We start from the raw sequence: 27,440 nt of genomic DNA on the forward strand, positions 1-27,440 counted from the left end.
GCCTTGCAAAAAATTGCTTTGGTACTTGGTAAAGGCCAAATCCTTTCATGTAATGATTTTTCCATGTCATTTACATTAGTTCACAAAAACACTCCATCCATCTGTTCCTGGCCCGGCCCCTCTGTCAAATTTTAGAACCCATTGTGGCCCGCGAGTCAAAAAGTTTGCCCACCCCTGCCCTAGATGATAAACTTTCCTGGTCAAAGCATATTGACACTATTGTCAATAAAATAGGCAAAGCACTGGCTGTAGTCAGACGATGTAGAAATCATCTTACACCTGATCTAAGAATACTGGTAGTTAGATCTCTTGTTCTGTCACAGCTGGATTATTGCCAGATAGTATGGGCAAATGCCACCATGAAAGACCTGTATGATTACAGCTAGTACAGAACAAGGCTGCACGCTTTGATATTGGTATTGTAATGTATGTTTTAAATGTTTGATATCTGTATGTCTTAAATGTGGACCCCACTAAAAGTAGCTCTGTCTTAGGGTAGAGCTAATGGGGATCCTTCTAAATAAACAAATAAACAACAATAAACAGAGCATTAGGACCATATTGTAGAAAAACGGTTTTAAGAATAAAGTCCTAATATCACAAGAATAAATAGTATGAGAATAAAGTCATAAACTAATGAAAAAAACTGACGTGATAATTTTATTTGAAAAAAGTCACAATATTATGAAAATAAAGTAAGAATTTAAGGAGGGGAAGGTCATATATATTAAAGAGACTAAAATCATAATATTATCCAAATATGGTCATAATTAGCTGAGAAAAAAGTTATGATTTATTGAGGAAAAAGTCATATTGTTACCATGACATTGTAATATTACAAGGATAAAGTCATGAGGCTGTATAACCTGGGACAACATGTCATAAAACAAAACAACTCATATTGTTTCATTTAAAATCCTACTTTATTGCCATAACCAGTAACATAAACTTAAGAATAAACCAGAAGGAGCCCCCAGTTGAAAACAGATTATGTCCTAATGACACAGTAATGATTATACTACACATACAGTTTGTTCTGTAAAACAAAAAAAGCATCATGTCATGTTCTCCCCTGATGGCAGCTCTGGCCTTTCTCTATTACTGTTTCCTATCAGAGACCGTTCTGTTATCCTCTGCTAAGTCCTGTCTGCAATCATCCCAGGAGTCCTTTTCCAAACGTTTCCTACGTGGTAAGTGTCAACATTATACATGTGAGGCAGCACACACTATCTTTAAATACTCCCATTAGTAAAACATGAATAATTCATCCTCTGTGGACCCCAGCGTGTTATTTATAATCGAGATTAGGGAGACATTATGGAGTTCAAGATTTATGAGGGCGAGGATCAGGGGTTACCCACGTACACATCTCTCCTCACCATGGATGTGACCACGCAACTGGGCCCGTGACACATGCTACTCATGAACTGCTGCCAACTGTCCTGTCTCGTGTTAGAGGCGAGAGGGGGGGGGTTCTGCAACTTCATTACGCCACCTGAGATCAGCGTGAGAGTCCTTCTCAAACAAGCTACAACCAATAATTTAGATTAATTCGATACACCCTCCCCAAACCTCATTCGGCTCGGAGCTTCTGCTGTGGCTCAAGGAAATGATGATGTACGAGACATAATTTAGCCTGGAGAGGGAGAGAAATCGCCGTGGCTGATTGTGGCCAAATGGAATTCAGAGGAACGGAGCTTATTAAGAGGTGAGGGGTACACAAATGCAGAGGTAAGAGGTTTATCACCGCCAATAAATGCTACAGCCATTTCCTCCGCAAGCTCCATCAGGAGGGAGACCGCTGCGCCTTGACTCGTCCAAATGGACTTCACATCGTCGGCGCCGGCGAACAACTGGAGATATTAAATCTGCTCATTTCTGGGAGTTGCCGTTGCTTCTTTTACGAGTGCAATTTCGCAGCCCTCGATGAGGAACATACAGAATTGGTGTCCTCTTGTGTTATACAGAATTAACGCTGATGTTTGCGAATCAGGCTGCAACGAAGCATCAGTGCCACAGACGTTAGGGGAAAAAGGCCCAAAAGTGTAGAGACAGTGGTCCAAATGTCATTATGAGTTACACCAGAGCTCATTTCAGCAGCAATGAAATCTTAAATGGGGTTATGAGAACATCATCACCGCTGTGTGTCGCTGAGGTTAATAAAGTAATGGATTTAAATGGAAACTCACTGCTCGTGTTAATGAAGCATGAAAAGCATTCCCAGTTTACACAGGGAGAGAGAGAGTGGGAGGGGGGCCTGAGGTGATGAAAGAGGAAGCCACGTCTGTTGTCATATGTGTGGAAAATGGCCAGTGAGGGTAAAATGTTGTTTCTTATTTCATCTGAATGAATATCAATGAAATCATTTGGGTTTTTAACACACGTCACTGTAACAGATAGTAAAGCACAAAAACAAATATGAAAACTCGATGAGAAATAGGAAAGCAAGATGCAAATAAAAAAAACAACGGGAATAAAAAAGTAAAAAATGGCAAATAGGAAAATACAACAGGAAATAAGAAAATGCAATCGTGAAAAACAAAATTGTTTGTTTCTTTGCTTGTCAGCAACATAATATAAAATGGTGGAAAGATGCAACATGGGTTAAGCGAGAACCTGGACAATTTTTCTTTTACATTTTCAATAATTTCCTTGGGAATAGTTTGTTGGTTTGTCAACAAGATAACGTAAATGAACGGATTCCCACAGAACTTGGTGGAAAGATGAGACGTGGGCGAAGAGAGAAGTCGTTAAAATTAGCTGTGGATCTGGACATGAGGGCGAACCCAGGCTTTTTCCCACTTTTTCTTTCAGGAAATGATTCATGGATCATGAAAAGATTCAGGAGCATTAAGGGGACTGATATCTATGAGTTTGTGCACTTTAGTGCAGCTTGATTGAATTTAAACAGGCTATTGGGCCTTGTCGGAGGTATGTGCTCTGCTGAGTATCATTCATGTTTATCATAAAGACCTCATCGTTGCTCCTGATGTCTTTCACATCCTGAGGGTTTTGTCAGCGCTGACTACAAGCTGTGTCAACTGATTATCATCCATATAATACACTGTACATATGCGACTACGTGGCTTTGTTCTACACATAGGGGGTTATTTGTTGCTCTGCATGTGAGAGATAGAGAACAATCAAAGATATGTGACCCTGTAGAGCACGAGAATAATTTATCTCTAACCCTGTGAATAAATGCCGGTTCTTTCACATTCCCAGGGAGATTCAGTGTGTTTTATAAAAACTTTAAAAGTAGCACTGGAGGAATCCTTCAAATCCCTTTATGATTAAGTTCGATTAGATCTTCACTCAGCTCAAGTTAGATTGAGGCGGGTAAACATGCCGCAGTGCCGCGGGACAAACACTCCTTTTAAAACCTTTATCCAAATGAAAGCCTGTGTTTGTGCCTACTTTCCGCGAGGGGTTTATCCATTTATGCTGGACTCCACTTTGAGGTATAGATTCATGCCTTTGTGAGCGCCAGGATGAAGCCGTGTGTTGTGCTTGCTAATGAAGCCGAGGGATGAGAAGAAAGAAAGCTTGTTTACTCAATGGAGATAACAACAGCTCAATCAGCCACCTGACCGGAATCCCTAATTGTTCTCATTATTAAAGTGGGGACAACCAAAAAGAGAGATAAGTTTCACATTTGCATTAAGCTGACGGCAGATGATAACTGATGCTGCACGTCACCTGCAGGCGAGCAGCTTCAACCATGGCACAGGCTCCATTTAGAGGTTGGTTGACAGTGAGTTGAAGGCATAGAATACGATCAAGTTTCTTTGAATAGCACAAAATCACATGCATACTGTTAAAGCGTGTTTCGTTTATCCTTTAAGAGAAGACGAGCCGAACTCGGTTTGCTCAATCAAAGTATTTATTTAGGAGACAATGAACAGGTTACAGCAAAGCAATGGGCTTACAGTACATTAATTGTATCAGAGCGCCACGAACATCCGGCGTCTGTCCATTTTATAACAGTAGTTCTTCGTTCCTCCCTCCTCGGAAGTGCGCACGCGCAGTCCATCCTCCTGGCATTTGGATTACTGAAGTAGAACAGGGAGACACTCCCAATGACGCTATAGTTGCTAGGCAACCTGTTTACTTCATTAAAGGCCTTGACTCAGCAGATGCCATGACGGGCCAAAACTGTTGTCCAGGGAAGCAAAGAATATTATGTTTCAGCTATATCAAAACAACCCTGACTGTGTAAACATTGCAACAACTGAACCCAAACAATGTCATACTGACTTTGCCCTTGAAGGGACAGCTCCTGGAACTCTATCTGATGTCGAATGCAGCTAAGGAAATTATGCTTTAATACAGAAGTTAGAAATGAGATCACGTTAACGTACATTATTAACACCAAACAGCTAAGGTTATTATTAAATCATTTGTATGAAGCCTAATATCTAGCTAAAACTACTTCTAGCTTTATTTGGTTGGAATTCTGTCAGCACAGACTATAGTTAAAAATTTGAAATCCTAACAATACATGTTATACCTATTTAAAATCATATTAATACTATGTGGTAAAACCTATAACTGAACAAGAATCACACAGCCAGTAGCGTGCACGCTTCTGTAAAAGTAAAACAAATGGTTAAAATACAGACCCTGACTCTAAATAAATAATAATAATAATAAAAGAGATAAAGACCAAAATAGCCTGACAGCCCAAGTAAATTCAGGAATATGCCTTTCCTTTTTAGCTGAGACTTAATAGACGTCACCATCTCAGACAGCCTTATTTCTTCCAGAAAACCATTCCAGAGGGGCAGGTAGGCCCAGGTGGCAAACGCTCTGTCACACTCATAAATATCAGTCCGTATAATCAGGCAGATTTTTTTCATAAAGCTTTAAAAAATGAAGAAAATCTGGTTAAACAAAGTTGGAATAAAAGTCCTGGATCCACCCCTAACCCTCACCTAAAGTTAACTTTGTCCGTGCTAATCTGTCAACTTCTGTGTAATCCTGTTAAATATCTGACACATTCAGTTGAAAACATAACTTCCTTGGTGGAGGCAACAATCCAGTAGCACATCCCCGGAACTCCTCCCCGAGGCTCGATGCACTTGGTCGCCCCATGTGACGCCGGCGTGGTGGACAGCAGCTAATCTGAGCTAATCCATTTATCAGAGCACAGTTGAAGTAGTGATATTGCTTCCCCCGTCGAGCGCGCTGACAGGTGCCATCTGACGTGCTTGTATCTGCCAGCCGGCCACGCGGCAGCGAGCTTAGGTGAAATGTCACTCCTTTACAGTGTGTTTGATTGCATATGCCTCCCTGAACGACACCGACCCAGCCGTAACCCACCGGAGGCTTCGCCGGCTAGATATTAATTTCACTCAGATGTGCCCACAGTGGGCCCGAGTGCATGAGCGGATGAATGCACACAGTCACACACATATACAGCTGCAAAACCTCAGTTTGAGCCCTTGCTTGAGATTTCATTATCGCCGTGACTTTATTGCCACCGCCGCTCCGTTGGCAGCCCATTCTGGAATGAAATGTCACTTTCCCTCATTATTTGCATGGCGACGACAGATTGTGTGTACAGGGCTCTCTGTCTGTGCGTCATGTCTGTACCTCACACACACACACACACACACACACACACACGCACGCACACACACTTACATGCTTGGTCATGACTGCTCTTTCCCGCTGCCTCGTGAATGTCTGGGATGTTCCAGGCTACAAATTTTACATCCTACTCTGTTATCAAACAAATCCATTTTATGGCCATTATGTGTCCGTGTGGATGCAACACTTTTCCGGCTCCACACGGTATAAATTGGCCGAGGTGGGAAAGTCTGCAGGGAGGCTTCGATTCATCAGGAGTGTGGGACAGGAGGGCTGAGGGGGCAGATTTTAGGTTTTCTTATTGATGTGCTCATTACTGTCAGCTCTACTGTAGCTGGCTCCAGCCAAACAAGCCCACTCCAGCAACTCCAAATTGGCATGTATGAAACAAGGAAATAGATTTGATCCATTACCTTGGCTCGGCGGTGTGCAGTTTGCATGTCATTACCCGGCTCCTATGTATCAGCCATCAGAAGCCATTAGAACAGGGAGTGGGAGGATAACTACTCTCTCTAACTCTACCTTTTCTATAAAGTCATTTGTAGCAAATGAGTGAGGCCTGTGACACTGGTTTGGTATATTTTGAAGAGTGTGTGTCATTCTTAAGTGCCGGATTTTGTACATGTGTTTGTGTGCATGTGTGTGTGTATGTGTGTATTTATACCGCCTGAATGCAGTTGGTCTATTATGAATATAGAGTGCACTGACAGCACTTGCTTTTCCCGCAGCTCAACAAAGGAACATAACTCTGATACATCGACTTCACCAACATGGCTGCATCTGAACAAAAGGCCTTTCCTGGCAGCTTTGGAAAGGTTTGCCAGGACAAAGGCGGAAACCACTTACAAGTAAAAAAAGATCACAATAATACATGAATGGAGGCGATGTCGTAACTTACGTCTCAGAACATCACTGTCTCATGAAGGATCTGATATCACCTGTTTGCTCTTATGTCGTATTTCACTGCCCTCTAGTGGCCACAATATTCCGTTTGTCTCTGATTGCTGGCATATCAGTCTATCATTGGTCGAGGCTAGGGCTTGTCAAACAGAGGGGTAAGACGCAATTTTTGCTATAAATGGCACTATAAAATACGAATACATGTTTTCGTTGTTTTGAGATCAGTTATGATATTGTACGCATATTTATAGACAACCATAGCCAATAGGTGGCGATATAGTCTACAACAACAATCCGTCAAATACTAGCAAAGAATTCTGTGGTCAAAGAAACATTTGGTGTGGGGTAATGGTGTGGTGAGGTAAGGCTAAATTACTGCAATTTTGTAATTAGACTAAGTAGTGGAAATCAGACGTAGAGAAGCCATTATGTAGCGGCCATTGTTGCTGGAGCTAGCTCATCACACAAAGCAAAGGTGCATGCACTGCGTCGTGTGGACGACAGGCGCAAACGCAGAGGGAATCAATTTGTTTAGCAAAATATCCAGATTAGTGTAGACAGGGAGTTTAGTTTCGTGCATCATCTGATGTTTGCGGCACACTGACGATGTGACAGGTGTACAAGTTACAACAATGCCTGCCAAATGTCAAAAAGGTCAAGCGTGCAACGTGTACGTCGAGCAACTGAGTGGAGCAAGATGCAGATGAGGCTTCCAGCACAGGAAAGACAAGCTGCACAAAATCACAAGAAGAGATGAGACGGGCTCTGCATTTAAAAGAGATTTCTTACTATAGTGTCGTGAAAAGAGATATGCTCTCTTCTGCTCCATTTTTCTTTTCGCTGCGGCAAACAGCCGAATCACTCATTGAGATCTCAGATACTCGCCCATCTGTAAACCACTGGTATCCAGTCTGCTGTTCGTTTTGCAAACGTGCGTCGCGAGGACATAAATTGATCGATGGTTTCACCCAGAGCGTCTGTGCTTAAAGTCCTTGCATAATGACTAATTGGCCGGCAAATCATTTGAATGCAAACAGCGCCGGTCGCTATCGAGTCTGTTCACCAGGGTAGGTAATTATTCAACAGCATTAACTTAAATACACTGCCGTTGTCCGCTTCAAAAAGGGAACTCTTCAATCACGCCACAAGCACTCTTATTAGTGTTGAGTCTGATTTGTTGGCCGTTTGTTCGAGTAAGAAAGTGCAGTTCGGGGGACTGTAAATGAACCGTCTAATATACTGAATTCAGTGTGTGTATTAGTCCGTGTCAAGGTTGGACATGCACCGGGCCTACGGGGCAAAGCACCCTTGAAAGTTCATAAAATGCCACAGAGCTCGTAAAATGCGTCTAAAATTAGTCCAGCGGTGCGAAGATCTATCTTGTTATATCTTTTAGTAACATTTACGACTAAAACAATATGGTCAAAGATTATGGGACCATTAAAACATTAAGACACCGGGACACTCTGGTTCCCCGGGAGCATTATATTACTTGTGTCACAGTCAAACTCCCAGTTTCAACCGCAGGAGCAGAGGTTATTTATTACCCGCTGCTGCAGCATGTAGTCAAATGAGCAGGTGGTCTGATGTATGATCTCCTCTAGGCTGGATTATGAACAGGGAAAAGTTGGTACTGGCCCCCCCGGCTCGATTGTGGGGCTGTTTTTGATATTAAAATAACTGCCGACCTTTTTCGCACCACAAAAAACAATTACTAAGTGAAACAGCAAAGGTGTCACCTGCATTTTCATCCAATGTTGTGGCCCAGTGGGCTAATTCCATGGCAACATCCCCCACTGATGTTTATAGAAACACCATTATTCTGATAATAACCTGATAAAAACAATAGGACACTGACTTATAAACTGCAGTCTCCGATTACCATATTATTACCATAACCCTAATAAGGTCATACCCAAACAACCAATTATCGAACTAAGACATGTGGAGTATTACGATCTTAGGTGCATTATGTATTCATCTTAATAGCAGCATAGCATCCTATAGTTTTCACAGCATTTGGTGACATCTCCACCCAGCGGTTACCAACAGATGATGATGCATGTCCTGGCTGTAAACAAGATGGAAAAATTAAAAGGAGCTTTTGCAAAACGCCCAAATGGTTTATGCAATTATGTATATTAATACATGCAGTGTTTTAGATGTTGTTTGACCATCACAAAAACTCTGACTAAGTATACAGCCTTTGTGTCTTAGTTCAGGGGCTGCATCCTTCGGAGGCTGCAATTAAAGACCAATTGCATCACGGCGTCATAATGTCCCAGTTTGAAGACTCCTTAAAATGCATCTTTCGTCCAGGAGAAATGAAGACTCCAAAAGGTGGATCCTTTGCTGGCCCGTCCTATCCCAGCAAGTCATGGTGTCTGCAAGCGATGAGACGTCCAATTTGGTACAGTTAAAACTTTCTTGTTGTGTCCAACTTTCGCTGTGTTGCCAAGCAACATCAATAAGGGTGGGACATGCCGATCACAGAAGGCGTCTGTAGATCAGAGCGATGCAGCCCACAAAGACGGCTTCCTTCATGAAGACTGCTTCTGAAAAGGTTTTTCAGCTTGTTTATTTTTGGAGATAGTTTCCTTATCAACAGACAGAATTTCCTATATTTCTTCTGCAATTCTATGATTTGTATCACAAGCACGTCTCAAAGGGCTTTACCTGTCTGGGTTTACCAAGAGAGAAACAAATGAATCAGTTAATATGCAGCAGCAGAAAAGAACAATAAGTTAATACTAGAATCCTAACCCTGCCCATGACTAACACTGGGTTTCCACATCTATTCGATCTAAATTAAACTATACAGCACTGGAGCCAATAATGTGAGCACAGAGAGAATAATTGTGTTTGATTCTGGATTTGAGGGTTTCCACAATTATTTAACTGCATCAGAATTTGAAGTCAGAGATGAGGAACTGGGGAGGAAAATGCTCTGCTGCTTGCAGACCCCCCCTCTCCCCTTGATTCAGTAAGCTAACAACATCCTGCAACTGGAGTCGGCGGAATGGGTGAGGGGTGAAGAGGCTGAATGATGGGGTGTGAGGAAAGCCGATGTAATGATTTCCAGCACTGCATATGTCAACAGAAGCACTTTAAGATCCATTAAAGATTCAAATTAAACCATGAAAGGATGTCAAAGTATAAGTATAATTTCTAATTGATAACCAAAGCATTAAAGTTTGAGTCTTACTTAGAAATTATAATTACAAAAAACGTACAAATGTATTTATATACACGAAACATGAAATGTTCAACATTAGTCATTACATTAGATTAACATTAATCACATAGTAAGATACATAAAATGGTAATAGAACAATAAAAAAATACATTCAACAAGCTGGAGATCAGTGATTTATATATTGAAATAAGCCTTAGAGCAGTCGAACTGGGAATTTAAGAAGGATGACTTTATCAGTCTCCTGAGATTCTCAGTCTGATATCATATTTGGAGATCATATCCCGTCACGGGACCAGTTTCATGATGTGACACTTAAAACCTGATCCGGAGTAATTGAAGGCTTAACCCATTTAATTGCAGAAATTAAAGACGGTCATGGAGAATCAATAGACTGTTATGGTATATTAGGATTAAAAGGTACAAATGTGTGTCCTCTGCACAAAATGAAAAACTGTAAAGCCAAATCCTTGAGATGTTGTGATGAACTGTTGATGTAACCCAAGTGTAACATAGCCTATATATAGACAACAATATTGGCCCACGGATGGTTTCTCAGGGGACTCAGCAGCAGTCGACAGAGAAGCATTTTATATTATCGTTTCCCATTAGAGAGGAACTGGATGAGCTGAGAGCGGTGGCAGAAACTCTAACCCACAACCTCACTCTTTAATAGAGTAATCAGGTCTTTGAGAAACGTTGGCATTAAAGCAGATTATGTACGAGAGTTTCCGAATATCAAGCAGAAAACCGATTTCACACCGGCACATTTTAAATTTAAACCCCCAACTGCAGAAACCGTCCACTTTCCCGATGTCCATGTTGTGGGTAGCATCGACAACTGATGTGTGCTATTCTGACTGGAGGGCACTCATGGGAGGTAACAAGCTTTTCATGGGACTTTGTTAGTTATTAAGAGTTGTTGAAACTGTCTCCCAGTTGCTCAGTAGTCATCAATCCACAGGCGCTGTATCCTGGGCCCATAGTTAATCTCTCCACTATCCTGCTCTGTCAGGATAAGTAACAGTACTAAGTCTTCATTTGCCTCCTCTTGCCACTCACCTCATAAATAAACCAATTAACTTGGTCTGGGAAAGTGCTGGGTGTGTAGAGGTGGAATAAACTAACCCACACATGCACACAGATATTCACATGGATGTGCACAGCTGGACATGCACATATCCCAGATATATATATGTATATACTGTGTATATAAATCCCAAACGCACAGGCACTCAAGTATTCTTTCCCATTCACTCCTCTTTTCCTTCCACACCTGTCACGTTGTGTGGAAGTCCAGATGACTACAAATCAGTCCTCTCCTGCCTGTCTGGGTTTAGGGGATTGGAGCTTGGTAAATAAGCAGAAACAATATCCGAGCAAATGGAAGAAGAGAAATCACAAAAGACCGACTGATACGGGGAAAAAACACTTGGGGAACTCTAGTGTTGCCGTGCGTCATTAGTGGGCAGAGGTCACACTGTAACTCCTACTTCAACCACAGGGAGGACGATATTCTACCACTAAATATTTGTGCTTTTTACTGTAGGCTATGTCTTCATATGAAGGACCCTGAAAGTCCAGAGTTACTTTACACAGTTCCAGAGGGATGGCTACACGGGGCATTGGAAAAGAGCTGCAGAGCATCTGAATCAAATAACAGCAGCTCATTCAAGTTCTTAAAAACTAGAATCATAGCCCTGCCGTTTTATTCCTCTGCCAACTGCTGCATTTTTCGTTTGCATATGTATATGAGGTCACTGGGACCATTGACCTTTAACCACTGAAATGTAATCCATTAATCTTTGACACCAACTGAGAACTGGTCAAAATTTGAATGAATTCCCTATAAGTAGATTTGAGATATCATGTTCAAAAGTACAAAACCATGTTTTCTGATGATTCTCTCCAGGCACTCTTAGGATAACATGTTGGCAATATAATGGTTTTGTGAGGTCACAGTGATCTTGACCTTTGACAGCTAAACTCAGTTCATCTTTGAGTCCAAGTGAATGTTTCTGCCAGATTCTAAAGGATTCCCTCAAGGCGTTCCAGAGAAATTAAGTTCCCAAGAATTGGATGGACAACCCAAAAACATGATGCCCCCGGCCACTGTCTGTCACCAGAGCAGAGGCGATAAACAGCAGCTAGAGGTTTTGTGTGCAAGTTTTCCTCATTACAAATTCATGAACAATTGAAAAAACTTCATAACAGATTAATCTAGGAACTATGGGTTGAGAATAGTAATGGATTTACTACAAAGTTGTACAAAATACTGTTTAAACGTAAAAATCAATGAGGAAACGTGTTAACTTTTAACACAGTAGGTCATTAATTGGGCATTAACACTAAATATCCTATGTCAGAGTGCTGCAGCAGGAAGAAGTCACTGATTGAGTCGGTTATATGAGCCGCAAATAATGAATGCAATACTGTATATTCCCATATGATACAGTTTTTACCGCCTCAGCAAATTGCTTCTTTCACATCTACCAAATGGTTCAAAATAACCTCTCATACTCCTCAGAGAGACAGTATTATATATATTAAAAAAACAATCTATTGCAAAAGCTTGGGCAGAAAAATCTTATACATTATTTTTTGGGGGTGCAGAGGATGAGTGAGAGTGTGTGTGGGGGGGGAGTAATCCATTTTAATAGAGCTGTCTCTATATTATTGCCAACTTTCCCCCTCCTTGCACCTCTTTTCCATCTCATACATGCAGTAAGAGTGTGTGTGTCAGCACAACACTGTAAATAATAAAAGAGCAACAGTGGCGAAGGGACACTGCAAGTCTTGAAATAGCTTTGAGGGAAGAGAATATTTATTCGCTAATGATCAAGCCCTTTATTGACTTTTGGGAAAATCCAATATTCTGCCTGCGAGCCAGTGAGAATCTTTCTCATCGCAGTGCAATTTCACCCTGGGCTCTGGGACAATACGCATTTATAAGTCCTTCGAAGAGACATCACATGCGAGCACATACACAGAGATCTCCACAAGCACAAATGTAGATACTGATGTACTGTATTAGCATTTGCATAAACTTGCTGTAGCTTTAGAATGAATCCTACATTGCCAATAAGAGTCTCACTTCATTGATTTAAAACTGGTCACTTTCTATCGTGACAATGTATTCATACAGACGAATGCGTGACGTTCACACACACACACACTTATATGTTGCAAACATGTGTGCGTGGGAAACATCGGCCTCCTGTCTCCGGTCACACCTGGCGTTCTCTCTCTTGTTCCCAATGTCATACGCCGGTGGCCTTCATCAGGCTGCTGGAGCCAAGGATGAGACAAAACATGATTTTGTCTGGCAGCCAGTTTCTGGCACTGCATTGATACATGGTAATCCAGCTGTCAGCAGGGAGCTGGGGGGGAGAGCCGCAATGGGGAAGAAAGGAAGAGCACAAAGAGAGAAACAAAGACAGTAAAAAGCGATAGAAGAATAAAATAGAGGACAGAACAAGCAGCACATGTACTCTTTAGCCACGATATTGTGCGGATAACACAAAAACCTGATCGTAAAAGAAAGGCCCCTTTGAATGATTGATGTCGTGAGGGTGAATCAATTCAATTGATGGTAAGGTGGCTATAATCAATATTCATATTCATAGATCGCATGACTGCTTGTACAGTAAGTGAAAGGGGTTGCTGGGGGTGATAATGCAGCAGGGAATCTTTATTTGCTCTGCAGAGTGTTTCTTCAACCTATTGTTTTTGTTTTTATGGCCTGAAATTTACAGGTTAATTCATCGGTTTTGACCACAACAGGCACGAGTTATCAAAACCTCTTGCAACATTTGTTTGGCCAAATATGATACCAAGAGAAGTCATTGCTGTGTTTAGTGTGGCAGAATATTTCTATTCATATATTACAGTACTGTTATAATATATATGTAGCCCTTATGTCAATTCCCAGTTAAGACGAGGCTGTTATCTGAGCTCAGTTTATACCACCTGAATCTGAATAACGTCTGCTACTTGAAAGTGAGTGGAGTCCATACAACTTGGTCAATTATTTACAAATGATTTATTTAACCCAAGCAGTCATGTATTTTAAATAATAATGATTCGCTACAACAAATAAGATTTAGTAGTTTTAAAACTATTGAAACTATATTTAGGCACTATATATCAGACTCAATGGATATGGGCACTAGACCAATAATGAAAATAGAAATCTCCCTTATCAATGAAATATAATAAAACAACACCTCACATTTGTAACTAGGCCATACACAATAGCAACTTCAAAACACTCTTCTTAGGATAACAAACTTTAGACAATGTGGCACATGAAATTACAGGCAACTCTCACAACAGGGACATGCATACAGGTATAAAAGAAAATACAACAGCCGGCATGGAAAATAACAAATAAAAAACTATCAGTTAAACCCCCCGTTGCAGGCCTGTTACTGTGTCCTTCTTAGCCCCACCAGGGCTACTCACAACCACCACGTTGGTGCCGCGTGCACAGTTGATGTTGCCGTCCGTTGCCGTCCGTTGCTTAGCAACCCCCTCGTCGCTGGCCGGCACTCGTCCCTCTTAGCTTGATGGAGCTGCTCCCGGTGGCTATCTAGCACTAGCTCTCAGTTTACAGTGCTGAGCTAGCTAACTAGTTTCTGAACAACACATAAAATAAAGTGCTCGTTCGGTGGCTGAAGGAAACACTACAGCCTTAGTTACACTCAATCTAAGAGTGGCTTAACTGTCCACTGCTGCTGTTGTCGTCTTCTTAAGTTCACTTTATCTCAAGTCTCTTCAACTCCGTCTCTCTCTGTCTCCTCTACTCTCTCTCTGTCTCCTGCATCTCCCGTGTCTCCTCTCTGATCCCGCCTCCCATCCAATAAGGAGTCACCATTCTTGAGTGATTGACATTCCCACCAACTACTGACCACTTCACCTACCTAGCATGCCAGATTGACTACACTCCCACCTTTTTTGTTCTTTTAAACCCATAACTGAAACTCTGTAGACAAATTATTGCACAACCATATTCTATTGCCCCATTAACAGTTATTTTCTTTGCATCTATTCACCTTAGATAAAACATCATTAATACCATAGAACATATATATCCTCAGGTTATACCCGGGCTTCACTCTCCCCCTCCTAAACGTCTGAATGTCCCCATAGACGTGATTGTGCGAGTAAGCCACTACGCACAGGTAAGTATACTACTCCCTTCAATTATGGGTTTAACACTAAGTACACCCTGCTACAATAACTAAACCTTTGATCTTACTCGTTTAGTTTTAACTCTATACATCCTTGCCCTGGTGCTACGGGCTTTAGGTAGACTGTGAAACACGATATATCGGTACCGTTGCTCTCTGGGGTGATGGAGATCCTAACGCCTCTATGGACCACAACCACCGGCTGGTTGGAGGGCTGATCAGGTAAGTCATAGCTTAACCAAATCACAGGTTTGACCTGCCGTTTGCTAACCCGGCAACCTGACTGCACCTCATCACTGCTGTGGTGGGTAGCTGCCACTTCCACCCCACCAGTCCCGGTGTCCACATCAAGATCATCTGCTTGGGAGGAGGTGTTGTCCATCCTCATGTCCTGAGGAGGGATAGGAGCCTGTTCAGTCTCAGTGCTCTCTTCAGATTCTGACATCTCCTCATCGCATGGCACTGCATGAGTTGGGTCATAACAACTCTCCTGCTTTTTGGACTCATGTCGGTGTCGAGCCCTTGTGTGGGTTGGACTCAAGTTTGGCATTGTGACTTAAGATTGGAAAGGTTCTTCATCCTCTGACTCTGAAGTCTCCTGTTCTAGATCCATCAGATCCCTTTTATCCTCCCTTGGCTCTCGTTCCATTTCTCTATTTCTTCTGGTCCTTGGTGGGCGTGGAACACCTGCCTCCTCAACCACTTCTGGTAACCTTATCAATTGGCCAACTGGTAAGAGGTGGTCACGGTGGAGTGTCTTTACTCCTCCAACTCCATTCTCAGGTTTCAGTCGATATACAGGTAAGTGAGGCAACTTCTCAACTACTGTGTAGGGGAAGGAATTCCACTTGTCCTTCAATTTTTGCTTCCCAGTTCCCCCAAAGGCACGGATCAGCACTCGGTCTCCCTCTTCAAGGTGCTGAATACGTATTCTGGAGTCATAGGCCCTTTTGTTCTTCTGATGGTTTTTATTTGCAGCATCAACGGCCAGCTGATAAGCACGTCGCAATTCCCTCCGCAGATTTTCCACGTACTGCTGATGGTGACGATCTCCTTGTTGCTCCATGGGTGTGCCAAAACAGATGTCGATAGGTAGACGGGCCTCCCGCCCAAACATGAGGTAATAAGGGGAATATCCTGTTGCATCGTGGCGGGTACAATTATATGCATGCACCATCAAGGCAACATGTTGGCTCCATCTTTGTTTTTGTGCAGAGTCGAGTGTACCCAACATGGATAGGAGTGTGCGATTAAATCGCTCAGGCTGCGGATCGCCCTGGGGATGGTAAGGCGTTGTTCTTGATTTTCGGATTCCCAGCATACTCAGCAGCTCCTTTATCAGACGACTCTCAAAATCCCGCCCCTGATCAGAGTGGATGCGAGATGGCAACCCATAATGCACGAAGAATTTTTCCACTAACACTTTGGCCACAGTAGGTGCCCGCTGATCTTTTGTAATGTATGTCTGTGCATATCGGGTATAGTGATCAGTCACTACCAAAACATTCGAAATGCCTCTGGAGTCTGGTTCAATGGCAAGAAAATCGATGCAGACTAAATCCAGCGGACCCCGGCTAGTAATCTGATTAAGGGGGGCTGTCTTTCGGGGCACGGTCTTCCGAGTCACGCATCGTCCACACGTTTGGACATACTGGGACACATCCACTGCCATTCTTGGCCAGTAGTACCTGTCCCTGGCTAGGGCCAGGGTGCGTTCTGTACCCAGATGGCCGCAATCATCATGGAGTGCTCTGAGGACTACTGAGTGGAATTGTTTTGGGAGGACTAACTGAAAAATCTCTTTGCCAGCTGTTGTCATAATCTTACGGTACAGCAGTTTGTTCATCAAGACCAGTTTATTTCCTTCCCGCTGAAGATGTACCACCTCTGGGCTATTACCCAGTCTGGTGGTAGGGGCCCATTTGCCTGTTCTCATAGCACGTTTAATGGCCCCTATAGCTGCATCCCTATCTTGAGCACCTCTAAGCTCATCTTCACTCAGACGTTCCAAGCTAGGCATCTCCAGCTTCATCGGATATGCATACACCTCAGGGATGGCTTGGGGAGGTATCCCTAATTGTTCAGCATAACTAATCAGTGTCTCTGTTTGTGCCGGAACACTCAACTTCTTAAAGACTGCTTTCACCCCTTCAGGTGAGATCCATCCCTCCTCTTCAACCACGTTTCGAGAGAGGGAGTCAGCATCTATATTCTCCCGCCCTGGTCTGTACTGAATGCCAAACTCATAGATGGAAAGGGCAGCTAACCAACGATGACCTGTGGCATTCAACTTGGCTGATGTAAGCACATACGTGAGGGGATTGTTGTCTGTTCTCACGTTAAATCGAAGCCCATACAAATAATCATGGAACTTATCAACTACGGCCCATTTCAGGGCGAGAAATTCAAGCTGGTGGACTGGGTAGTTGCGCTCTGCATCACTCAACTTACGACTTGCAAATGCCACTGGACGCAAACCCTCAGGGTATTGTTGATTAAGTACTGCACCCAATCCGTCGAAACTTGCATCAACATGCAAAATGTAAGGCTTTGAGGGGTCCCCTAACGCCAAAACAGGAGCATGGGTAAGACAGTGGATAATCTTGTTAAAGGCTGCTGAGCATTCCGAAGTCCATCGATCAGAGAATGGCTCAGACTTCCGGAAATAGGTTGTCCCTTTGCTGAGACGTTTAGTTTTTTGGGTAGGCGTGTATCCTCGTGTAAGGTCTGTCAGAGGGCTGACGATGGCAGAATAGTTCGCGATGAAGCGTCGATAATACCCACAGAATCCAAGGAAGGACTGTAGGGACTTGAGGTCAGTAGGCTGCTTCCACTCTGCAACTGCTCTTATCTTTTCAGGATCGGTGGCTATGCCAGCTTCAGACACAATATGGCCAACATTCTTAACCTTCGGTTGGCAGAACTGGCATTTATCCAACGAGAGTTTCAGGCCATATTCTTCCAATCGATCTAGCACTTTGAACAGGCGCTCTTCGTGCTCCTCCAAGGAATGGCTAAAAATTATAATGTCATCAAGGTATACTAAGCATTGTAGCAGATTCATATCTCCTACCGCTTTCTCCATCAGCCTTTGGAAAGTGGCGGGAGCTCCAGTAATACCTTGAGGCATGCGAATTGGTAAAATCCCAATGGGCAAATAAAGGCAGTTTTCTCTTTGTCTTCATTTGCCATCTTGATTTGGTAATACCCACTTCGCAAATCTATCACCGTAAACCACCTGCTCCCATTCAAACTGTCTAAGGCATCATCTATTCTCGGCACAGTGTATTGGTCTGGAACGGTCCTTGCATTCAGGGTACGGTAGTCGATACACATTCTGATTTTTCCACTCTTCTTCCTGGCCACTACGATGGGTGAGGCAAATGGGCTGCGGGATTCCTTGATAATTCCGGCGGCAAGTAGGTCCTGCAGGTGCCGTCGTAGGTCATCAAGGTCCCCGGGTGCCAGGCGTCGAGAACGTTCTCGAAATGGCCTTGTGTCATTCATTCTAATGCAATGTTCGACTCCCGTAGCCAGGCCCACGTCCCACTCCTCCACTGAGAACACTCCAGTGCGTTGAGATAGCTTTTCTGCTAGTCTGTTCCGCCAGGCCTCTGGTATTGGTGAATCTCCGAAACTGAACCGGTTGGGGTCAATTGGGCTGGATGGTGGATAGTTCTTCAGAATCTCTGTAACAATATCGGCTCTTTGAATCCTGGCAATAACGGCACCTTTTGGTATGGCTTTCATTTTCAATGATTCATTCCGTAACAGTACGGGTACATTACCACTCTCTAGGTCAGCAGGTAGCAGCACACAAGGGGATAAAGCAACTCCTGTTGGAAGCTTGGCCGGGGCGTCTACCATCAACACTCCAGGGCTATAGGATTCCCTCACTGTAGCTCTACATATGGCTTGCCGTTCCCCACCGGGGGGAATAGTGAGGGGTCCTGGTCCAGCCCACTTTAATAGGCCAACTTCATCCTCAGCCCAGTCAGAATAACTGCCTCTCACTGCAGATTGATGTGATCCTGCTTGCACTCTCCATGTCTGGGCTCTGTTGTTAGAGACAGAGGTTTGTTCCTTAGTGGGTATGCGATGAAACCTTCTGGCGTTGGTTCCTATAATCACAGGTGCTTGATCTGGTCCACATGGATCAGGGCACACTAATGCCAAGACTGTCTTTGTTCCTGCCTCTTCCCCATCATCCAAAAAAGACACTTCCATTACAATATATCCTTTATAAGGGTAAGAAGACTGGCTCAGTCCCCAGAGTGATAAACTAGATATAGGGTGTATGGGAAGATGCGATAGGTATTTAATATACCAACTCTCAAAGACAAGGGTGACTGTTGAACCACTGTCCATCAGAACCGAGCAGGGATGCCCTTCAATGATTGTTCTACCTATAGAGGGCTCCCCAACTAGACCAGCAGGGAGGCAGGTGGGACCAGAGGATTGTGCATCATTGTTCTTTACTATGCAGTCCATGTCTCCTCTCTTGGGATCTCGGTTTCCACTTTGTAGTTTCTTCAGTGACCGGATCAATTTGGTTTTAACTTTTTCTGCATTTTCAGGTGCTGAGCAGCGGGGAGCTACAGGCCCATCTTCCCCACAGTGGTAGCAGAAAAACTCATCATTAGTGCCTGACTCGGATCTTATGCGACTGGCTCTGTTACTACTTGCCCCGTCCACTCGGTCATCTCTATTCCTCCTTTCTCTCTCTTCCAGCGGCCGTGGGGTTCGGTGGTTCGCAGTCATCACTTGCATTTGAGCTTTCAAGTCGGACACTTCTTTTTGTAGTTTCCGCACCTCACTCTCAGGGCCATTAGAAGGGGCCTGGCTAAATGCGGGGGACTCTAGATATGGTGGGGAATTCTGCTTCTGCTTGGCAGTGAGTGCTGACACACAAGCTCTAAGTTCTTCTAGTTCTGATTTTAAAGAGTCCATTTCAGGGGTGACCAGATCATCATCTGTAGTGCGCACTTGCCTCACAGTTGTTTTAATAGCGCTCGGCTTTTGTCGCAGAGACTGCTGCTGTTCCTCTTCACGTATCTCGTTCAAGAGCTGTAGGAACGATGGGGGGTTGTCTTTCTTCTCTCGTAGCCGTAGCTGCAAAAGCATGAGATCTGAGTGAACTGCTCCACGCAAAAGCTGATCTACGCGGATACGGTCTCGTTGGCGTGGCAATATTCCACCACGGTGGACCACTTTGTTAAGTTGACGCTCTATTCTTCTCAAAAAATCAGACAGCTTTTCCCCAGTATTCTGTCTCAGCAATCTAAAGGCAAAGTACAGCTCTTCCCCTGACTCTGAACAGCCGAATGCTCTTTCCATGGCATCAAGATAGTGGTGAGGGGAAGCATCTGGTTCAGTTGACCTTACTGCCTGTGCTATCTCAAAGGCTGGCCCCCGTAAGCTCTCGATTATCCTCTTCCGTTTTTCTTTGTCGGAGCAATCACATTCCTCTACCATAAGTTGAGCCTGCTCCCACCAGGTATCAAGACTTTCTTCACCAGCCGGTGTTGGCACAATGCCAGAAAAAGCTCGCAAACGTTTAAAGGCATTTCCGTCCTGTGCTGGCCGCATGGACTTTCGAAAAAACTCCCCCATGGCTCTTATGAGAGAATCTGTTGAACTTGATGGCTCTTCAGACCCAGGCTGACCCTGGTCAGGATGTGGAGCACTTCTTATCTCACATATTGGCCATGGCTGCCCCCCTTTGACTGGTACAACTTCAGGGGGAATGGTGTCTAGGTTTACTCTCTCTTTGCATTCAAAGTATGCAGTAAAATGTCCAGTGGCTGGTTCGAAAAGCTTCATCCTTAATTTAACTCGCCCCAGCACCTTTATAGTCGCAAGGGTCTTCTCAGTATCCTCCACTTCAGCATCTTCGGGTATATTGGCAACCTCAATAACATGATCGGGGTCCAATCCCTCACCCTTGCACCAGTTAAGGATCATTGACATATTTTCACTTTGTTGTTTTAAAGTTTTGCTTACTACCCTCCACTCACTCTTTTATTACAGTAATTTGTGTGTGCTGAGTTAGTTTTGCTTGCCTAAGGTTTTAAATTAATAATTAAACATGGACCGAATCTATTTCAGGTGATATTTGTAAAGTATAGAATACTAAATATTTCCCAGTGGTGCCTCCATTTATGTAGCCCTTATGTCAATTCCCAGTTAAGACGAGGCTGTTATCTGAGCTCAGTTTATACCACCTGAATCTGAATAACGTCTGCTACTTGAAAGTGAGTGGAGTCCATACAACTTGGTCAATTATTATTATATATATATATATATATATATATCCACATGCTTGTTCTTTCATTGAGCTTGCTAACTGGTCAACCGTCTATTGTTAGCATGCACATGTTAAACACTGGTAAAGTTGATCATTTATTATAATTATTGAATGTGCAAGTCATGTCCTTTGTTTTCAAGAAAGTTTAAGCTAACTGCTAACTTTTAGCTAATTATTCATATCTGCTGAGACTTTAGCTGCGTCTCAATTCATTGGCTTCATCCTTCAAAGGCTGCATTCGACGATTGGTTGCGTTTGTTTTGTCCGTCCCATTTTCGCAGGCCCCTTCAAATAAGCCAACAAATGTGTCCTTCAATCCTCAAGAAACAAAGACTCCGACAAGCGATCCTTCTAGGGCATACCTATCCGAGAATTCATTGTGCAGTAACAAACTATTTTTTTAAGGGTTAATGTGGCCGGCAAGCGATGAGACGTTCAATGGTTTAGTATCACACTTCAACTCAACTGAACAGCTAACAGTACACATGAGACTAGTGAAGTTGGACGTTTAGCATAGTGAGTTGGTTCATAGATGTTCCTCGTCCCTCGCTATCCCACCATGGCGCCAGTAACATCTTTTTCACCGACACGTTGGCAGAACACAATTCTCGGCTTGATAATCAGCTGAGCCGGCAAGACAAATTCATCAAAGTCCCACAGCCATCAGGAGCCCTGATCGATTGTCGCTAACGCATTTGTGTGTAGATAAATTTGTGATACCTCATTAATGTCAGTTGGAATATGTGCGGCTCCTGTGTTCACCAGCCCCGGTTTTACAATACCAATCACACAGCGGTGCATAAATGCATTAAATTATCCTGCTATGATAGTGAGAGGATCTATCAGGACACAAGCTGTCTGCATTAATGAAATGTCTCCTGTCCCGGTATTGATGATGTATCGATTTAACAGTTAGATGTTGAGGTTGATTTAATGGCAAATGTGCAGTGAAAGCTTTTCGAGGAAGATTCTTTGGCAAATATATTTTCTATGAATGGCTTGTTCCAAAGCTCCAATCTTAACTTCAATAGGGAATCAAGTGGTTAACATACAATCTTAATTACCTGTCCCATGGGACTTGCCTGTTCCTTAGCACTGTATTCTTATATGCTTGAAAATGCAGCAGTGTGCATTTATGTTCTTTTCTTTCGATCTGTGTACAAATGGACAAACCACATGTTTTAATATCTGCTTTGTGTTGAGCAGGCCTCTATAATACACTCCAACTTATGTGAATAAATTGTCCCTGAAATAGCTGTTGTTTGTGACCTAGTTAGACCCGAATCTGGTTCTTCTGGTTAAGCATCGTTTCAGACAATGTATGCATTTCATACAATGCCGTCTTTTGAAATCCAAAATAATTTCCCCAAATTAACCAGCCTTGTGTTTAGCTTTTGGACAGTTTACTTTCCATACAATTAAGTTGGGTTTCAAATGTTTTTAATTTAGCCTGATAAATTCAAATTGATGGAAACATGTATATTGCCAGCTATATTACTGTTTATTAAACAATTTAGCATTTTTAAGACCACAAATTGTATAGTTGAGCAAGAACTTGACCAGATGGGGAATTTGTCAGATGTGCAACAGGCACAGTGCAACAAGACCTTTGACCTGAAAACACCATAAAGGTTATATGTCCCCATCGTAGACTGTGTATAAAGATGGACAACGCATCTCCAAAATTACCTTAGATATGAATGTTGCCATCTGACAGATGGAATATAAAGAACACTTAGACATACATCAGGGACATTGAAATGCATTTGGGATCTAGATGTTTTGGTTCCACTTTTAAGGAGAAGTCTTGTCTTCTATATTTCCAAACAGTCTATGATCTTCACCCTGTCATACGACCCGACAGCAACATGTGTACCCGACCTTCACCATGGTTATGTACCTTATGTAGTCAAGATTATGAAACAATCACAATGTGGTTATAGGTTTAAGCACAGAAATAACTTTTTTAATGTCAGAAGACCTATGACATTGTGGTTAAGCCAAAGCAGGGTTAGGTTGTTGAATAGTCATAATTAAAATAAATTACAACCTATAAAAACACTTTCATTCAGGTTTAGTATTCATGTATTCATTGCTAGATTCTTGTAAAGCCTGAGCAAATCAATGTTCAGCACATGTGTGCATCTGTGTGACTGAAGCTTAGAAGTCAAATCCTCTCAATGTATTTCAGATATGTACAATGTTCCATCAAGCTCCATTTGCTTCGTTTACACCAAGGATGAAACTCAGTATGCATGGCGTGGCCATACAGATTTTAAAGTTTTCTGTTTACTCTGTGTTTCTTGCTGTGGCGGTGCAGCACCGTTGGCATACACAAACACTTAGCCGCACTGAAGTCCCCGTGGATACATACTGAGCAGCACCAAAACAAGAGGTGGTGGTGTCGGTGAAAATCCTGAGGCAGAGCCAAATAAACAAAAGCAGGCTGACAGTCTGTGTACTCTGCTTTAATTAGACCCTGCCATTTCGAAGCAGTAATGACAGCTCGTATTTTTTAAGCGCCGTCTGCACTGTAGAACATCATCCTATGTACGACACATCTCCAAGTCCAGAATTAGTGAGACAGCTTGCACTGTTAACAGCAGTGTGGTGGAGCCCTGCGGAGGGCACTGTGGAGACATGGACAGAAACAGACAAGTCTGGGCTTAAAGTGGGAAACAGTTTGATCAGACTGACGCTCTGATCTAATAGGAGAGAGAGAAAGAGAGGAGAGTGACTCTCACTGTGCACCTGGATAATCTCCTTTAGCTCACAGGGAAAACAACATGAACGTTGTACATGAGCAATGGGTGTGCACAGAGGATGAATATTACTTTTACACAGTCAGTGTTTGTGAAAATTATATGGATCGCCCACATGCAAATTTCTGCCATGTATACTTGCTTCCCCTAATTAATTTTTTAAGTCGTAGTGGAAAAGAGGATTTGTAGAGCATAAAGCATAAGGGATCTCAACTCAAGCAGCTTAAAAACCCATTTATTTTTTCTTTTTGCAATGGAATTCTGAGCTGCCTTCATCCTTATATATATATAATGTATGTGTGTGTGTGTGTGTGTGTGTGTGCATGTGTGTGTGATCTAGAAAAGCTGATTGCATTATGTAACACATGTCATATATAATACTGTGTTAGTTAAGTTGAGTTATATTGAAGTTGCTCTTTAATAAATGAGAAAAACACAGTTGTTCAAGTGGATAATGGAAATCCATGAAATCCAATGCAGGGATATAATCCACAGGGAAACAAGAGGCAACTAACACAGACAAATTGATATGTAGTCTTCTTCTTCTTCTTCTTCTTTTTCATATATTATAGGTAAGGATTGGAGTACTTGTCGCCACGTCTTCCCACTCTCCAGGAATAAAGCCAAATTATCCTGGATCCATCGCTGCCATCTTGCACCGAAGACGTGATTTGGAGCCAGATTCTGCACAGTAATCATTCTGGAGTCTATCAAGGTCCCACTAGTACATGCGCTCAACCAATTGCCAGTCTTTATTACCTGTCAATCATCTTGGTTTTTTCAAATAACAAATTAAAACCAAATCAGGAAAAATATTGCACATATTTACAAACTTAAAATGACAGAACCATCCTTGTGAAAAAATTATTTAACATGTATTTGGACTGTTTAGTTCTACGTCCGATCCACTAACATGGACAAACTGCGTCCCTGTTCGAGGCTCCTTCAAATGCCCCCGACAGATGGGTCCTTCCATCCCAGTGCGACGAAGGGGCCATCACGCAGATCCCACTCATGCCGTCCTATCCCAGCATTTATTGCGCTTTGGTGACAAATCATTTTTCGAAGAGGTAATGCTGCTCTCAAGCAACAAGACGTCCGATGCTCGAACAACTTAAATACCAATGTGCAATAACACAGTCTCTGCATCTTTGTTGCTTGGTGTCATGGAAATTATAAAATCTAACTGTTCTCTTCTGAAATGTAACATAAACATGATGTTCTCACATAACTATGCTCAAAGTACAGGTGGAATGACCTAAAGAACATCTCTATAAATTCTATGTAATGTTTGCCTCTGCCAGATACCAGTAAATGTCTGTTAGTTTGGCCATAGATGACCTTGTGACTATTTGATGTTCTAATGTCTATTCCCTCAGGAGAGGAGGATGCTGTTGCCTCTTTTCTGATAGGTTCCAACCACTGAACTCGTCATACTCGCGTGGTATCGGAAGATGATGTAGTGACCGTCAGATTGTGTATTTAAGACCTTCCTCTCAGCCAAATTGTCAGACCTTCCACACCTGCAGTGGTGTTGACAGCTCTGTCCCGCTTGGCCAAGTGTTCACTCAGAAACTCTGTTTGTGTTCAACTCTATTCTCTGTAAATTGTTTTCTTGACCATTAATTAAATACTTTGATATCATTGAATTGATCACTCAGTCTGATGGTCTATTTCCTCACCAGGGAATTAAAACAAAATTCCCAGCACACTTGGCGACAGCAATAACGCTGGCACAATCAAGCGATGCCGATCAAGAATTCCTCTGTAGACCAAACCATATTTTTCTTCTGTGGTTCTCTGGCACCTTGCTGCCTCCCTCAGGTTGGGATTAAATTGCAGAAACTGATAAGGAGTAAAGGGAACACAGACTTTAATACATAGGGATGGCAAGAGTAACTGGGAAAGGGTGAGACAAATTAGGGCAGGGCACAGGCGCAGGGAGACAAACAAAGACAGGAAATAAGTACAACCAAGAGAGACACTATGTAGTAACTTCAAAGTAAAATAATACGATTTTAAATGCTCACTCAGATTGGTCTTTCATTAAAAGGGAAGGGAGGCAGTGTGTGTTAATGACAAATAAAAAAATAGGACTGTGTGAGAAAGAGAGAAAGATGCTGACACCAAATCAATAGATGGAGTGCAGAGCAGATGAAGAGAGCAGATACTAATTTCTGAAGTAAATAGCCCCATGCTTAATGTGACCAATTGGGTGTGTCATTGATTAATTATAAAGCACAGGAGCCTCTCACCAACATGGAGTTACAGCCAGTCAGCCTATATACTGTTAGTGTCCTTGGTCCAAAGGCAGCTGTGTTTCTCACAGTTGTAGAAAAATAAACTTCTTTTTTACTGTATGGAGCTCACAGTTGTTAAAGCCTTGTTAAAACCTGCTACCATATATATATATATATATATATATATATATATATATATATATATATATATATATATATATATATATATATATTATACACACATGTGCTTTCAAGGTAGTAAAGTAAGTGGTCTAATGTTCAGTACCACTCTAATGCTCTGCTAGTCTTGGAGACCACTCAAAGCTCTTTACATTTTTTTCCAATCATCCATTAACACACACACTCATACAGTGCATCTACGTGCTGCATTTTCTATGTCGCACTTCGATCACGCACTAGCCATCAGGGGTAATTTGGGCTTCAGCATCTTGCCCAAGGACACTCCGGCACAGTGGAAGAGACTGGGATCGAACCGGCGACCTTGTAGTTGGCGGACAACTCGCCTTTAAAATCCCCCTCCAGTTAAAATCAACTTTTCAAACATGTCAACATGTCCCCCCCCCCGTGCCATATTTTAGGGGCGAAATATTAGCATTAAACACTATTCCCAACATAACAGTGTAGTAAACAAATGTTCATCTGTCTCAGGGCACATTCACACGTCACAACTGGAGAACCTCCCAATCTGTGCAAGTGAGGGGGCGAGGAAGACATTTGGTCCTGTGGCGAAGCAAATCCACAGTGTGGCTTCTCAAGGAGAGAGAACTCTGGTGAACTTTGACCTGCTGCATTTGTGTATGTGTGACCATGCCCTCAGACGGAAAGAACCAATGGGTGACATCATGGTGGTTTGACACTTGTTCCCATCTTGACACCATGAGATCTGGATTTTCCTTATTTAAAGTGATGGTTGTTACAATTTAGCTAAAAGATTAACAGTAAAATGATGTTCACATTTAAAAAAAAATTCCGAATTTTTAACCTCAAAAAAACTAGGTATGATCAATAATCAGGCCCTAATTTTGGGTTTGTTATGTTAATAAAATGCAACAGTAATTTTTAACTATTCCTCTGATTTTTATTTTACTTTATTTCATTTTGCCTGTCTCTAAGTTTCTTTGATATGTTATTCTGAAATCCCCACTGCCAAACTCTATATCTATATGCCTGTAATGTTCCTTATCCGTTTGGGTCTGTTGGTCTCAGTTAAATTCCTCATGGTTTTCTTTTCAG

This window comes from Limanda limanda, chromosome 18 (assembly GCF_963576545.1).
Source record: "Limanda limanda chromosome 18, fLimLim1.1, whole genome shotgun sequence".
Classification (NCBI taxonomy): Eukaryota; Metazoa; Chordata; class Actinopteri; order Pleuronectiformes; family Pleuronectidae; genus Limanda; species Limanda limanda.